General features: G+C 45.1%; 1 long non-coding RNA gene across 4 annotated transcripts in view; it reads right to left on the reverse strand.

Annotated features, from left to right (window-relative positions):
- LOC118538538 (uncharacterized) overlaps positions 1-14,906 on the reverse strand; it is a 405,254-nt gene that overhangs the window by 201,975 nt on the left and 188,373 nt on the right. For all 4 annotated transcript variants that reach the window (XR_013446283.1, XR_013446280.1, XR_013446281.1 and 1 more), the window contains exon 3: positions 6,260-6,469. This is a non-coding gene — a long non-coding RNA (uncharacterized LOC118538538). The remainder of the gene's footprint in view (positions 1-6,259; positions 6,470-14,906) is intronic.

The following is a 14,906-nucleotide window of genomic DNA, read 5'->3' on the forward strand; positions in this document are numbered from 1 at the left end:
ACAGGATTCATAAACTACAAGAGAGACCTTCTGCAGATGTATCCATAAACATAGTTGACTCAGCTGATTTTGCCTCCGCTGCCCGCCAGGTACCTGACTAAAGCAGTCAGCGGGGTCTGCCCAGCTCTGGACACGTTTGTGTGGATCCTCTGACACAGATGGCGTAACAACAGCACAAGTTGGCTTAAGAACCATCAAAAATTACATTGTGGAGTGAGGTCCACTAAACAAGTGACTAAAGTAAAGTTATTCACTCCAAACTACCAAACACCTGCAATGTGGTCTGACATTCATTTCTGATTACCACTCATAAAAATACTTAACCAGGTGTGGCAGAAAGAAAGTATCTGTTCTAGCCCAGATTGGATTGTTCTTCCATTTTGCACTAAGTTCTGTATCTTGCCCTTCTGTATCCTCATGTTTCCATGTCCCTTACCCTGTGATGTCTTTCCCTTGTTTCAAGGGCCACCCTCCCAGTTTAGTTTCCTACTTTAGTTTATGAGTCATCTTAAACAATTGTGTTAGTGGGGCACCTGGGTGGCTCAGTCGGTTAAGCGGCTGCCTTCGGCTCAGGGCAGGATCCCAGAGTCCCCTGCTCAGTGGGGAGCCTGCTTCTCCCTCTCCCTCTGCCTGCCGCTCCCCCAGCTTGTGCTCTCTCTGTCAGTTAAATAAAAAATCTTTTAAAAAAAGAAAAAACAATTGTGTTAGATAACTTGCTCCATACAGTGTTGGACCGACATCTGCCTTTCACAGTCCTTTGGTCTGAGACTGGCTGTCCTGTTTGCATGGCCTTGCAGCGCACTGACTGCTTACGTCTCTCTGATCTGAGTACTCTGGGCTATCTTTGTATTGTATGCCACACCTCTGGCTTCTACACACACACTATATACGTTGAAGTAGCTCACTGCTGGAGGTCTGAGCTCATTACGAGTTCTCTAGAGATAGAAACAGATGCCATGACACTTTCTGAGTTTCAACACTTGCATCTCCTGGCTGCTTAGCTGGGAATTAGCTTCGTCTGGGGACTCTGAAATTTAGGAACTCATACTCATAATCACGCAGACTACACTGGTTTGCTTTTCCCACTGACCATACTAAAGCACGTCGACTCTGTTTTGGTTTTCTAATTTCTCAGCATGGACCTCTACTCTTCAGACACTAACACCCCTATTATTCATTGTCTCATGTTTTTCTGTTCAGTTTAAATGTGATCCCATGGGAGTTCTTTAAGAGGACGCAATAAATGGCTACCTTCCTCCTTATTTAAGTTCCAAACCAATGGATGAATAAGACAAAGGAGGCAGGCAGATGGGGCCAAAGTCTGACCATTATTAAGCTAATATTAGAGAATTGAGTTTATATCTACAGGCACTTGAACTTTCTAACACTGAGTCCCAGGATCAGTCAGCATTATCTACCAGGCTTGCAGCTCTGAGGCAAGGCAAACCTGAGTCTGGAGGGGCTGAGTCACACCCATGTCCCCCAGTTAGCCCCTAAGAGGAAGAGAAGCTTCTGTGCATGGCCAGATTCTCCCTCTAAACTCTACAATGAGGAGTTATTCCTTGCCCCTAGGGGAGAAGGTCAGGCGTGATACAGTAATCAATGTTTCTCTCCATGGATTAAAAACATCAAGAATGGTTAACATTAGTATCTATCAATTGCCCCTAGATGTATCCTATGTGATAGGCACTATTCTAAGCCCATTACATTTTTTAGCTCACTTAATGTTCATAATGACCCTGTTAGGTAGGGACTATTCCTAACCTCCATTTCAACAACTGGAAAAACTGATTTGCAGAGGCTAATGAGTTTGCTTGGGGTCACTCTGACAGGAAGAGGTAGAACCAGGATTTGAACCCACAAAGTCAGATTCTAAGAGCCAAGACAACCACTGAGCTGTGGTGGGTTCAAGATCTACTAAGCGAGCAAAATTGCTCTTTCTTAACACTTCCCTTCTCTACAGTCCAACTCTGTCTACCCTTCAAGGCAAAGCATGAGCCCCGGTACCTCCAAAAGTCTTCCCAGTAAAGCTTTGGGGCCACATGAACAGCCTTTGCCTTTAAGCCTACTCCTCACAGCCCGAACACTGTAGACTTTGTTCAAGGGATGCAAGGGTGCAACCGAGAGATAAGGTCTGATTTTTCTGATCTGTTATTAGATAACTTCAAGTGAACGAAATGATGTAAAGAAAAAAATGGCAAAATGTAGAGTCTGCTTTGTATCTTGCAACTTAACTTTGCAGTCCATTTTCTACCACTTTGTGGTACTATTATGAGTGCCTGCTCTGTGCCAGGCAGTGCTCTGTGTCCTGGGGAGAGACGGCTGAAAACAAAACACACAAGCCAGTAAGTAAACCTCCCCGATCTCAGGGACTTTGCTGTCTAGTCAGGAGGCCGATTGAATTCTACAATCACACAAGCATGCTGCAGCACGCTGGAGTAAGTTTTGGGAAGAAACCAGAAAGGTGCTATGTGAACAAAGCACAGGGGAAACAATCATGTCTGGGGCACAAGATGTCAAGAAAACTTTCCCTGGGGAGCCATTTAGCTACAAGTTGAAGGATGGGCAGCTACTCATGGCTTAAGATTGGTTAGAGAAGGGGGCACATTCCAGGCAGAGGGAACAGAGGGGCACAGAGGCTTTGGGACAGGAGGTAGACTGGAAGTGGCAGGCAGCTCTGGTGGCTGGTGACAAGAGTGGAGGTCGAATTAAATGAGGCTAGAAAAGCATGGAGGCCATATGAGGGAGCTTGGGATTTATTCTAAGAGCAATGGGAAGTTTTCCTTCATGTATAATTTATTCACTGACTCATCCATTCCACAGACATTTCTGCAAAATCTACAAGGTGCCAGAATCTATGCTGTGGACATTACAAAGATGAATAAGACAGAACCCCTCTCTCCCTCCCAATTTGTCAGTTGGGGGAAATAGATAAGGAATAATTAAAATACATTTTATTATGGTGAGACAGGCTTGTCTCAAGTACCACAAGAACACAAAATGGAATGTTAACCACGTGCACTAAAGGAAACAATGAAAGGTGAAAGGGAACCAACCAGTCTATTCGCAGCAGAGGGAAGGACATATGCCCCAAAGAGCATGGTGGGTCAGGAATCTCAGTTATGAGAAAACAGCTGGAAATGACCTGTCAGGTGGATGGGAATTAGAAGGAAAACGGTATATCATGCCATTCTGACGTGTTCAGAATTTATCTCACTGTATCTCTGTTTGGGCTGTGAACAACAAAATACCACAGACTGGGTGGCTTGAACTCACTGAATTAAAAGCACTGGATGAGCAGATTTGGGGGCAGCAGTGGATAGGTAAGGAATTCAGGCCTGAGAATATTGAATTTGAAGTGAAGGTGGAGATGCACAACATCTAAGCATCCATTCTGATGTCAAAATCATTACTGAGCATAAAGTAAATTTAAAAAAAAACAGGGATTTGTTGGTCAATTGAGGAGTAAACTTGAAATTCATAAGGGATAGAGGTTTATTTAGAAGTGTGCATTTCTACAAAGAATATTCTCAGTAGGTCTGATCCTGATTCCTAGTTCAACATGGCCCTTCCTATCAAAATTCCACTCCCAGGGGCGCCTGGGTGGCTCAATCATTAAGCGTCTGCCTTCGGCTCAGGTCATGGTCCCAGGGTCCTGGGATCAAGTCCCGCATCGGGCTCCCTCCTCAGCGGGAAGCCTGCTTCTCCCTCTCCCACTCCCCATGCTTGTGTTCCCTCTCTCACTGTGTCTCTCTCTGCCAAATAAATAAATAAAATCTTGAAAAAAAAAAAAAATTCCACTCCCAGAAGTTGAAGTTTTTACCATTGGGCACTGCATTAACACTGATTGTATTTCTTTCTAAAGAGCATTCAGTGGTTAATTCAGACAAACAAAATTGTAGTCAGCCTGGCACATGTGCTTTTGGAAAGATAATCAGTCACCATTTACTGTGTTCCCAACACTGGACACTTCCCTTTGGTTATAAGTCCCCAGAACACCTCTGTCGTTAGCTAACATGGGAACCCAGAGATAACCAGTGGCATGACGGGCATCTTAATCAGAGAGCCTGTACATGGCATTTTATAAATGAGGAATCTGACACTCACAGGAATTAAGTAATCTGCTCAGAGCACAGAGCTGAAGTGAGGAAGTCAGTTTCCAAAACCACACGGCCTGATTCAAAACCCATGCTCTTGCACTTTCCCAAAGGAATCTTCCCAGTAGATTTTTTACTCTCTTATTTTAGAAAAAAATTGTTACCACTTTCGCTGTTTGGACTGTCTGGATGGGGCCTCCAAACGGGGCCACCTTCACACACGCCACCCCCCCCGGTTCAAGCTCTCTGGCTGGTTTCCTGCCCCTCCAGCCCTGTGCACTGCCAAGCATGTTGGCTTCCTATGGCTGCCATAACAAATCAGCACAAGCTTAGGGGCTTTAAACAGCGCACATTTATTACCTTAAGTTCTGCAGGCTAGAGGCCCAGCACAGGTCTCATCGGCTAACATCACGGAGTCAGCAGGGCTGCAGTTCTTTCTGGAGACTCTAGGGGAGAATCTGTCTCCTTGCTGACAGCTCTCCCTGCCTCCCGGCGGGCTTCCTCCATCTTCAAAGCCAGCAAATCAGGTTGAGTGCTTCTCACACTGCCAGTCTCCTCCACTCTTAAGGACCCTTGTGATTATATTGGGCTCCCGTGGCTAATCCAGCCTACTCTCTCTCTCTCTCTCAAAGCCCGCTGATTAGCAAGTTTAGTTCTACCTGCAACCTTCATGGTACTTTGTCGTGTAACCTAGCATATTCCCAGGTTCTGATGTGGACATCTCCAGGGGCTATTATTCTGCAGACCACACCAAGTATTTCCAGGATCTCTGTTGCCTGAGGCTGTGCTTTGGGATAGGGACCATGGAGATGGTTCTGATTCACTTATTAGAAAAAAAAAAAAAAAGTTGGGAGAAGGGCTTTATAAGTCATATAGGATGGGCAATGTAGACAGGAAAGGAGGATTTCGCCTAATAAGAAATCCCTAAATTGCTGGGAACCAACCAGGCTCTTTTAGAGTCTCTCCCCAGCCCTCTCAGGCCAATCCTTACCAGAAACCCCTGTTGTGTTTCTGAATGTGATTTGGGGAAGGTGCCCGCCTGCCACAGAAAAGGGTATAGACTTACTCCCATGCCATCAGATGCCTCAGGGGGAAGTAGGTGGATGAAGAGATCTCAAGTTGTCATCACAATCCCTTACCGCCCCGTGCTGCTCCTTCCCACTCTCTAACGCCCATGTGGCCTACCCTAAAATCTCACCCAGTGTGTTTGTAATTGGACTCTGGTTAGGGGTCACCGTGAGCACACAAGCACACACAGCACAAACACCGCAGGCTGTTCCTATATGGAATCTTTCTTCCATTACAAGTTTCCCTATTTCCTTTTAACCCAGTTTCACTCAGCTATATGTGCTGTGGATTGCAGTGTGATTGGAATCAAGCTGACTTACTGAATCCAGCCTCCACCCACACACCTCTGTCTGACCTTTAACCACCCTGGGCCCCAGTCTCCTCATCTGTAAAGTAGAAATAACAATACCTAACTCACACATTTATAATAAATATTAAATGAAATTCTATAACTGTTTCTGTTTAACCCAGCACCTGGTATATTTGGTGTCAGTGTCCTTTAGCTTCTGTTCTCATCCCTTACAAAGCCTGTGAGCTAATAATTACAAGACTAACTCAACTGCAGCAAACATTGATTATGTGTTTCTGTGTGCCAGACACCACCCTATTATGTGTTTTACAAGAATCTTCACATGTTAACCTTACATGTGTCGCACAACCATCCAATGAGGGGCTACCTTGTTATACTCACTTCAACAAAGAAACTAAAACCCAGAGAGGCTGAATAACTTCTCCAAGGTCACAGGTGAAGGAAGGTGGAGGGGGATTTTAAACCTAGATGGGTTAAACAATGAAGATGGCATTCTTAACTTACTTAGAAATAGCCTGGCCTACAGATATGACAAAGGGAAAAAAAAAAAAAAAGACTTAAAAAAAAAAGACTTTAAAACATTCCATGCCTTTTCTGGCCTTCTGTCTATAATTAGCACTCCAACTTCTGGCCACCAACCATATCCCCTCCCCACCCCCCAAGGTCCTCCACCACCTGGATTCCAAAGCCCAGAAAAAGAGGAAGCATGCTGGTCTGAGTAATCTATATGGTCTCTGAGCCTCCTCCCATCAAAAGGCTGGCTTTGCCAGGAATCAATTAACACCTAACTCACAATTGCTGGTATCTCTGTATCTGTTCTTTAGACTTGCTGACAGTTCCCCCAAACAGCATTTGACTGTAGACATCTTCCTCAGGAAGCTTTCAGGGTCTATATTCTGCTGCAAAGCAGGATTGGGCTAACAGACAGGGAAGATAACCCCTCCAGGGTCCTGCCCAAACTCATTCTGGCAGAAGCCGCGGGGGCATCTTCAACCTGGGAAAGAAAGTGTATAACTGGTTAGAACCCAAGACTGGCAGAGCAGGTAACCCCCATGACTTTGAGCACCAGTAGTCTTTGGCTTGGCTGCATATTAGAATAAACTAGGAATGTTGTAAAAATACTAATGCTTGGATCCCAACTCAGCAAACTGAATCAGAATCCCTAAGGATGGGCCCAGTCATCAGCAGTAGTTTTAAATCTCCCCAGGTGATTCTAATGTGTTGCTAGAGTTAAAACCGAATAATGTATCCTACTGACTCTTTCACAGATGAAGAAACTGAGGCCCAGAGGAGTCATCCTTGCCTAGAGGTGACAATCGCCACTATTTGAATTGTAACTTCAGCTCACTAATGTGTAACCAGGAATCAGTAAATGATGGGGAAAAAAAAAATAAAGTTAAATTTGAAAATTAGAGAAACCAAATTGACTACTGTAAGGAGATGCATTTTGAAAATGCAACTACTCTAGAACTGATTACATTTATATTTCCCTTGTCTGCTTATTTCTCTGAATCATCCCACAAACCCCTCAACCATGATTGGCACCAAAACAGAACCGTGCCTCCTTCATCTCTGCATCCCTGCTTCTGGCATAGTGTCTCATCCAGTGTGATGGGTTACACTGTGTCTCCAAAAGAGAGATGCTCAAGTCCTAACCCTTTATATGAGGTTGTGACCTTATTTGAAAATTGGGTCTTTGCAGATGTAATTAGGGTAAGATGAGGTCACACTGGATTAACATGTGCTCTTAATCCAATATAACTGGTGTCCTCATAAGAAGAGAAGACAAACAGGGACACACAGGGAGAACATCTTGTGAAGGTGGAGGTGGAGATTGGAGTGATCTACCTAGAAACCAGGGAACACCACCACTGGAAGCTAGGATGAAGCAAGGAAGGAATCCCCCCTGGAGCATTTGGAGGGAGGATGGCCCTGTGGGCACCTTGACTTGGATGTCTAACTTTCAGAACTAAGAGAATTAGAATTAAAAGAAGAAACTTCTGTTGTCTTAAGCCACCTGGTTTGTGGTACTTTGTTACAGGCAGCTCTAGCAAGCCAATACAGTCATTGACTCAACAACATTCCTAATCCATCTTTGACAGTGAGTTCTGGAGACAAAATGCTGGGGTTCACAGGACATCCCCCTCTTATTAGCTGTGCAACCTTGAGCAAGTTGTGTAAGCTCTCTAAGCCTCAGTTTAACTACCTGTAAAATGAGAATAAAATAGCACCTGCTTCACAGAGCTGTTATGAGGCCTAATTGAGTTAATGCATCTGAAGTGCTTAGTACAGTACTTGTTCCACAGTAAGTGTTTAATAAATGTCAGCTAATATTTGTATAATACTTCCCAATGACTTGTGGCATTTCCCTAATAGTTAGCCAGGGCCTCTGGACCACATGAAGTGTGATTTCACTTTTTAGAGTGAAATCTCACCACTAGATAGAAAGCTCTTTGTAAGAGGTGTTGCTGGTGCTCCACCCATGTCCCCTTGGTCTACCTTGAGGCCACCTGTAGACAGCTCAGCACATACTGTGGGGTCCTTCCTATGCCTCTCTGTTCAAGGGTGTTCTCTGGCCACAGAACATGCCCAGAACTCCTGGGGTAGGCTAGATGGGTTTAGGGTTGACCAAGGGGAACAAACTTCTAAACAATGAGGGAAGGGATTTGACAGACAGGCCAGCTCTTTTGCTCCTCAGTAGGACAGATGGAAAGAGATATATTTCAGTGGGTCCTCAATGTAACTGAGTTTCAGTTGCCCACAGCAGAGACCTTCCAGATCAGGGGTCCTCAAACCATGGCTCATAGCCCCAATTCAACCAATTCAACTGACACCTGTTTTTATAAATAAAGTATTGTAATGCATGCATGCCTTTCCATTTATATGTTGTCTATGACTGCCTTTGGGCAGCAGGAACAGGGCTGAGTAGTTGCAACAGAGACTGTGTAGCCCACAAAGCCTAAAATACTATCTGGTCCTTTACAGAAGAAGTTTGCTGACACCTGCTAACATGAAATATATTTCATTGGTTTCCTTTCCTTCCCCGACTTCCTTCCCCACTACTTGGCATTGCTTACTGGGCTTATGTCCCAAGTAAGCTGCACCCAAATCCTTGTGCTGTGGTTGGCTTTTGGAAGAATCTAAACTAAGACACTCTGTTAGAATAACTTCCCCATCTCAACGTTCAACTCAGTGCCTAGTACAGAGTTAACTCTCAAAAATCCGTTATATAAATAAATGAATGGAAAGTAGAAAGAGGCTGCCATATTAAAGAAGCCTATGAAAGGAGGCAACATCTCTAAGAGGGACCCCATGACCAGGTAGAAGATGCACAGAGGTTTGATATATGCCAGGTGCCCCTTTCCTGCTCAATTACCACCCTTGGCTTCTGAAACCCCAAGATTTCTACATCATAAACTAAAGCCTTGCAGGCACATTCTCTGAGAGGATAAATAAATACTCCCTCCAAGATTAAGCATGTGGTACACAGTCCCTACGTCTGAGCCTTAGGACAGGTGCTTTGATAAATTCATTACCTAAGCAAATGAGGATGACTGGAAGGAAAGGAGTGGTGGGTACAGAAGGAAGAAAGGCCGAGGCCAGGAGACATCACACGCTCTGCACTCACTGTCTGGCACTGATATCTTATCAGTTCTCTGTAGTAGATAAGGATATTTTTGAACATTTGCCAGAAGGAATATCATATGACTAGGATTTGGAGGCAGATATGCTCTTTCCATCATACTTGAGCCCCTTCAAATGTTGCCTGAACATCTTCCATGTGCCACTCACTATACTCAGCACCTTCTCATACTTGGCCAATGTGAAGGCTTTGCTTCTGTTTGATATAAAAGGATCCTGCCTCCCAAGTTTTGGAAATGGTATATCACCTCAGATCTGAATGGTGGAGAGTCACCTCTGTGCTGTGAACTGTTTAAGGCAAGGTGGTGCCATCAGGACAATCTCGCTGACCTCTTACAGCCGTAGCAGAAGGCACAACTGACCTCGGACCCCAGATGCTGCACCTGAAGCCCACTTCATTGACACCAAAGCCATGCCCCCTCGCAGCCTGCCTCCCCACTATGCCTGAGTGCCATCCCTTCCTGAGGATGTGGGCTCTGGGACTCCTTTACCAACCAGCTTCGGTGCGGGACTTCCCGGTCACTTGGTCAACCCTACCTTAGACCAAACAGTGGTCTAGGTTGCTTCCATACAACCTCCTCTCCCTCTCCCCTTCATATCTGAGGCTCTCTCAGCCTTCTCCAAACTTGCTCCCTATTTCCTTTCACACGGGAATTTCCCCCAATAAAATCTTTGCATGTTTAATCTCGTCCTAGCGTCTGCGTCTAGAAGGATCTGAACCAACTGGGTTGGCTCATTTAAGTCTCACGATTTCTATCTCTAGTTTTTTTAAGTCCTGAGAAATTAGCCCACGGTCGAGCAGTAAACCAGGAAAGCCTTAGTGCTTCAACTCAGTTTCTCCCAACTCCAACATATCACTGTCTGCACTGTTCACCCTCCAGAAGGACTATCTCCTTCCTCCCCAGAAATCTTCATGGAGATTAGCAGAAGGCATCAGGCACTTCCTGCATTACTTATAATAAATATAGAGACTACGTAGAAAACACACGGTGCTTTGAAATAATGGACAATGAGGGTAAAAAGACAAGCTGAGGGGTTTATTATGGTGTATTGGGCAGGATTCTGTGAGGGAGGGAAGGAAGACACCCAACAGACCCACTCATGCAGACAACCCAATGACTGAGATGCTCAAAACTCTTTAGGGGAGTCTGTTTAACAAGAAACTGTAAAGAAATATCTGTACAATTGGTGGAAAAGAAAACCTTAAAACACTATTTTTAAAAAGTAAGAGAGGGAAAATAAACCAGTTGGATTCAGATCGGTGCCTCTGGTGAGGGATTTAGGATTTTTGTAATCCTGGTAACTTTGTCCTAAATGTCATAAACAGGCAAAGTGATAGGTGAGTGGCAATCTGGATGATAAAATATAGAAAGCCTCTATGGAGCTGGTACACAGTCACCACCCCAAATGATTTTTCTCACCCCCTCCCTCACTGGCTCATCCCCTAAGGCTCCTGAAATCAGCAATGGAAGGGTTAATGCATGGCAAAACTATAACCTCTAGGAAACTCTCCAGCTCCTTGACCAGAGCCTAATCTGATTGGTCTAGCATCACTATAAACAGGAATGTTTCTGTTGGATCATCTTCTCCAGACAACCTTCCTGACCCCTGAAATAGTGTCAGCTGCCCTTCTTTCTGCCCCCTCCACCATAATTCCTTGATAATTTCCATCACAGTCTATGCCACCCTGTATTGCCTACACACTAAGAGCACACACACACACACACACACACACACACACCAGGAATTACATGATTAATTACATGATTAATTACAGGGATTACAGGTTCACTTGCACCATATTTGGCACATAGTAGGAGCTCCATGAAGCCTAGTTGAATGGCTGAATGCGCAGATGGAAGGAAAGCCTGATGTATCATTGGAGATGGCAATATTTTTGTTGTTTTTATCTTGACCAGTACAACCAAGACATTTTCTGAAGTGGTCATAATACATCTGAATGTATCTTTTACCCTTAGTTAAATATAAAACTCTTTCCAATACACCTCACTTCTGGCTGTATCCATACTAGTTTTGTATCGTACAATCAATGACTTAACCTGTCCAAACCTCATAGAAACCGTGGTATAACCTAGACTTTACAAGGCAGCTCATGCCCATGGCCACTAACAAAGCCCACAGCATAGCCACAAAAGACAGGCCACAGCTAAAATGCCACTCCACTAGTTTGGGATGGGAAGCAGCATTTGCTGAGTACTTGCCATATACCATATACTTTTCATTTGTCACATCTCCTTATCCTATTAAGAACACTGTGAGGCAATGATTACTATCCCCATTTCACAGGTGAGTAAAATGGGAGCTTGATAAATCTTACCCAAGGATACACAGTTATAGAAGCATGACCAGGGGCTGCCTGGGTGGCTCAGTTAGTTAAGCATCTGGCTCTTGATTTTGGCTCAGGTCATGATCGCAGGGTCATGGGCTTGAGCCCCACATTGGGCTCCACGCTCAGCAGGGAGTCTGCTTGAGATTCTCTCTCTCCCTCTCCCTCTGCGCCTCCCCCTGCTTGCTCTCTCTCTCTCTCTCTCAAATAAATAAATAAAATCTTAAGCAGAAGCAGCAGCAGCATGACCAGGATTCCAATCCAGGACTGCCTAACTCAAAGTGAATGGCTTTCCACATAATCCCCAAACCAGGTCTTCTGACTCTAGGCCATGGTTTGTTCTGACAAGTCGATAGTCAGGGAGCTCAGGCTCTCCTAAATATTCCCTAAGGGGTGTAGAGTTGCAGTTGTGGGTCTGCAGAAAGAATAGAAGAGGACAGAATGATTCTAGGAGAAGCCAAACAAACACACTGGGCTGGAGACTAGCTGCTCACATCTGCTTGATGTCCAGTGCCAAGAAATGCCCCAACACCTTTTGCCTACAGCCCAGAGGCATGCCGAGTTCAGAGACACAAGACTATACACTCCCTGAAGACTGGGACCACGCCTTGCTCATCCTTCTACCATAAGCACCAGGCTCAATAATTGTATATGGACTTCAACTGAACTGTATTTTAAAGCCAGTGCTTTCAAACATAACACATTTTTTTAAGTATTAAGGAAATTGGAGGAGGGAAAAAAACAAAAACTATGAAAATTGGAGAGGGTCCAAAGTGAATATGAAGAGATTTATTTGAGAGAAAAATTAAAGGAGCCAAAATGAATGACTTGGCTAGCAGACAAAATATAAAGAGCATAAGAGCCTACCAATATTTGAAAGATACAAACAAGAATAGAGAGCACCATTTCATATTTTTTATTTAAGTATCATTAACACAGTGTTATATTAGTTTCAGGTGTACAATCATATGGTTTTTAATATTGTGTACAAGTGGAAGCAACCAGGAAAAATGGTCTGGGGGAGGAAAGGGGCATGCCAGCAGGATCCAGGAACAGAGAAGTGGTTTGCTATGGTGAATTTAGAATCCCAAACCACCAGATTGAATTCTCAACATGATCTTGGCAAGCCACTGTACTCATTCATTCATCCATCCACCTAGTATTCATTGAGCAACTGCTATGTACCAGGAGCTCTGCACACTGTGGCCTGGCCACCTGCCCAGTGAAGCTCGCCATCTTCCAGAGAAGAGACACATCAAGAAGTAGAAGCAGAAAGTTTCACCATGGTAGCTGTAGGAGCACATACAGGGGTTTATAAGACAGGGAAGTCTCCCCGGGGAAGAGATGGTTAAACCAAGATTACAAGAATGAGGAGACATTTGTCAGTGTAGACAGAGGTGGAGAGGGTCCCAGGAAGGAGGTGTGTGTGAGAAGATGCTACAGGCAGAATTTCCTCCCAAAATCCGTATACTGAAGCCCTAACCCCCAACCTGGTGGTATTTGGAGGTGCATCTTTGGGAGGTAATTAGGGTTAGATGAGGTCATGAGTGTGGGTCCTCCAGGATGGGATCAGTGCCCTGTTTCTCTTCTTGCCATGTGAGGACACAGCCATAAAGTGGCCATCTGAAAGCCAGGAAGGGGGCTCTGACCAGTATCCAACCCTACTGACACCCTGATCTTAAACTTCCAGCCTCCAGAACTGAGAGAAGATACATTTCTGTAGGTTAAGCCACCCGGTCAGTTCATGGTATTTTGTTGCAGCAGCTGAGCTGACTGAGACAGAAAGGAAGGAGGTGAGACAGCGAGTTGCTGACAGAGAATTGAAAGTTTATCATGGGGCTGGGGGTCAGCATCGGGTGGGGGGGGGGTTGCTGGTGAGGTGAGATTCAAGAGAGGGGCAGGCAAGGGCCAGGACTAGCCTTTTATACCAGGCATCTTAAGAACAAAAGAGAGCTGCTAAATGGTGAGGAGCCAGGGAGTTGTAGGATCAGATTTATATCCTAGAAAGTTCTTTGAGGCAGAAGTGTGAAGAAAAGATTAGATCAGTGCAAACAGAAGAACCAAGACTGGACACTGTTGACTAGTCCCTGAAAAATAATTTAAAGCTTCCCTATGACAGTGACATATGAGCTGAGTGTCAATGGACAAGTAGAAAATTGCAAAGGGAAGTTCTGGCAGGTGCACAGCCTAGGCAAGGCAGGGATGTGTAAGGGATGGAGAGCATCAGAACAGCAAGAACTTCTTGTGGCTGCAGAGTGGCATGAGTGAGCAGGAGTGGTGGGCCAAGACATGAAACACCTTGTGTGTTAAGCCTGGGGTGTACAGACTTTCCCCTATAGGGCAATAGGGTGGAGCAGTCAAAGGCAGAGATTTGGGATCAGAAATACTAGGGTTCAGGGCACCTGGGATGCTCAGGCAGTTAAGCATCAGACTCTGGATTTCGGCGTGGGTCATGATCTCAGGGTCATGGGATTGAGCCCCGTGTCAGGCTCCACACTCAGCAGGGAGCTGCTTGAGACTCTCTCTCACTCTGCCCTCCCCTCACTCATGCTCTATATAAATAAATAAATAAAATCTTAAAAAAAAAAAAGAAAGGACGGGCGCCTGGGTGGCTCAGTTGGTTGGGCGACTGCCTTCGGCTCGGGTCATGATCCTGGAGTCCCCGGATCGAGTCCCACATTGGGCTCCCTGCTCAGCAGGGAGTCTGCTTCTCCCTCTGACCCTCCCCCCTTTCGTGTGCTCTCTCTCTCTCATTCTCTCTCTCTCAAATAAATAAATAAAAATCTTTATAAAAAAAAAAAAAGGAAGAAACATCAGGGTTCAAATCCCAGATGTACCGCAGCCTGTGTGCTCATGACTAATTGACTACTGGCTGTGCCTCTGCTTCCTCACCTGTAAAATGGGAACTCTGTATTGAGAAAAAGCTAGGTGCTCAGGGAGTTGTGTTAAAGACATGAAGGAACCTGTAAGGGGTCTGGAACAGACATAGAAGCAGGGGGACCACATTCTGTGTATTCTTTGGACATCACATGAACACACTCTTGCTTTTCTTCTCCAGAGAGCCCTGGGAGGTTAACCTTGGACCTATCCAAGGGGGTTGAGTGATCAAAGCCCCCAAAGCTTCATCATGTTAAAATGTAATTTTTCTTAGAACACAGAGCTAAGCAATGTGGAAGCTCTGCTGGGTCTCTGATTCTCAGTCCGATGCTTCTTGAACTCAAGGTGCCTCAAGGTCTCTACCTGGCAATGACCTGCCCCTTCATGCCCAAGTACCATCCCATGCCCTGACCAACATATGTCATCACCTGCATAATAATGGCAGTAAGGAGACTAGTGACAATCACGTGTGTCCTTTCAGCAGTAACCCTCTCTCCTCCCTCTCCTGGGCCTCCTGAAGACAGTGCTCTCACTTGACCCTCTAAGCTCCAACTAGGCTGGGGCA

This window comes from Halichoerus grypus, chromosome 3 (assembly GCF_964656455.1).
Source record: "Halichoerus grypus chromosome 3, mHalGry1.hap1.1, whole genome shotgun sequence".
Classification (NCBI taxonomy): domain Eukaryota; kingdom Metazoa; phylum Chordata; class Mammalia; order Carnivora; family Phocidae; genus Halichoerus; species Halichoerus grypus.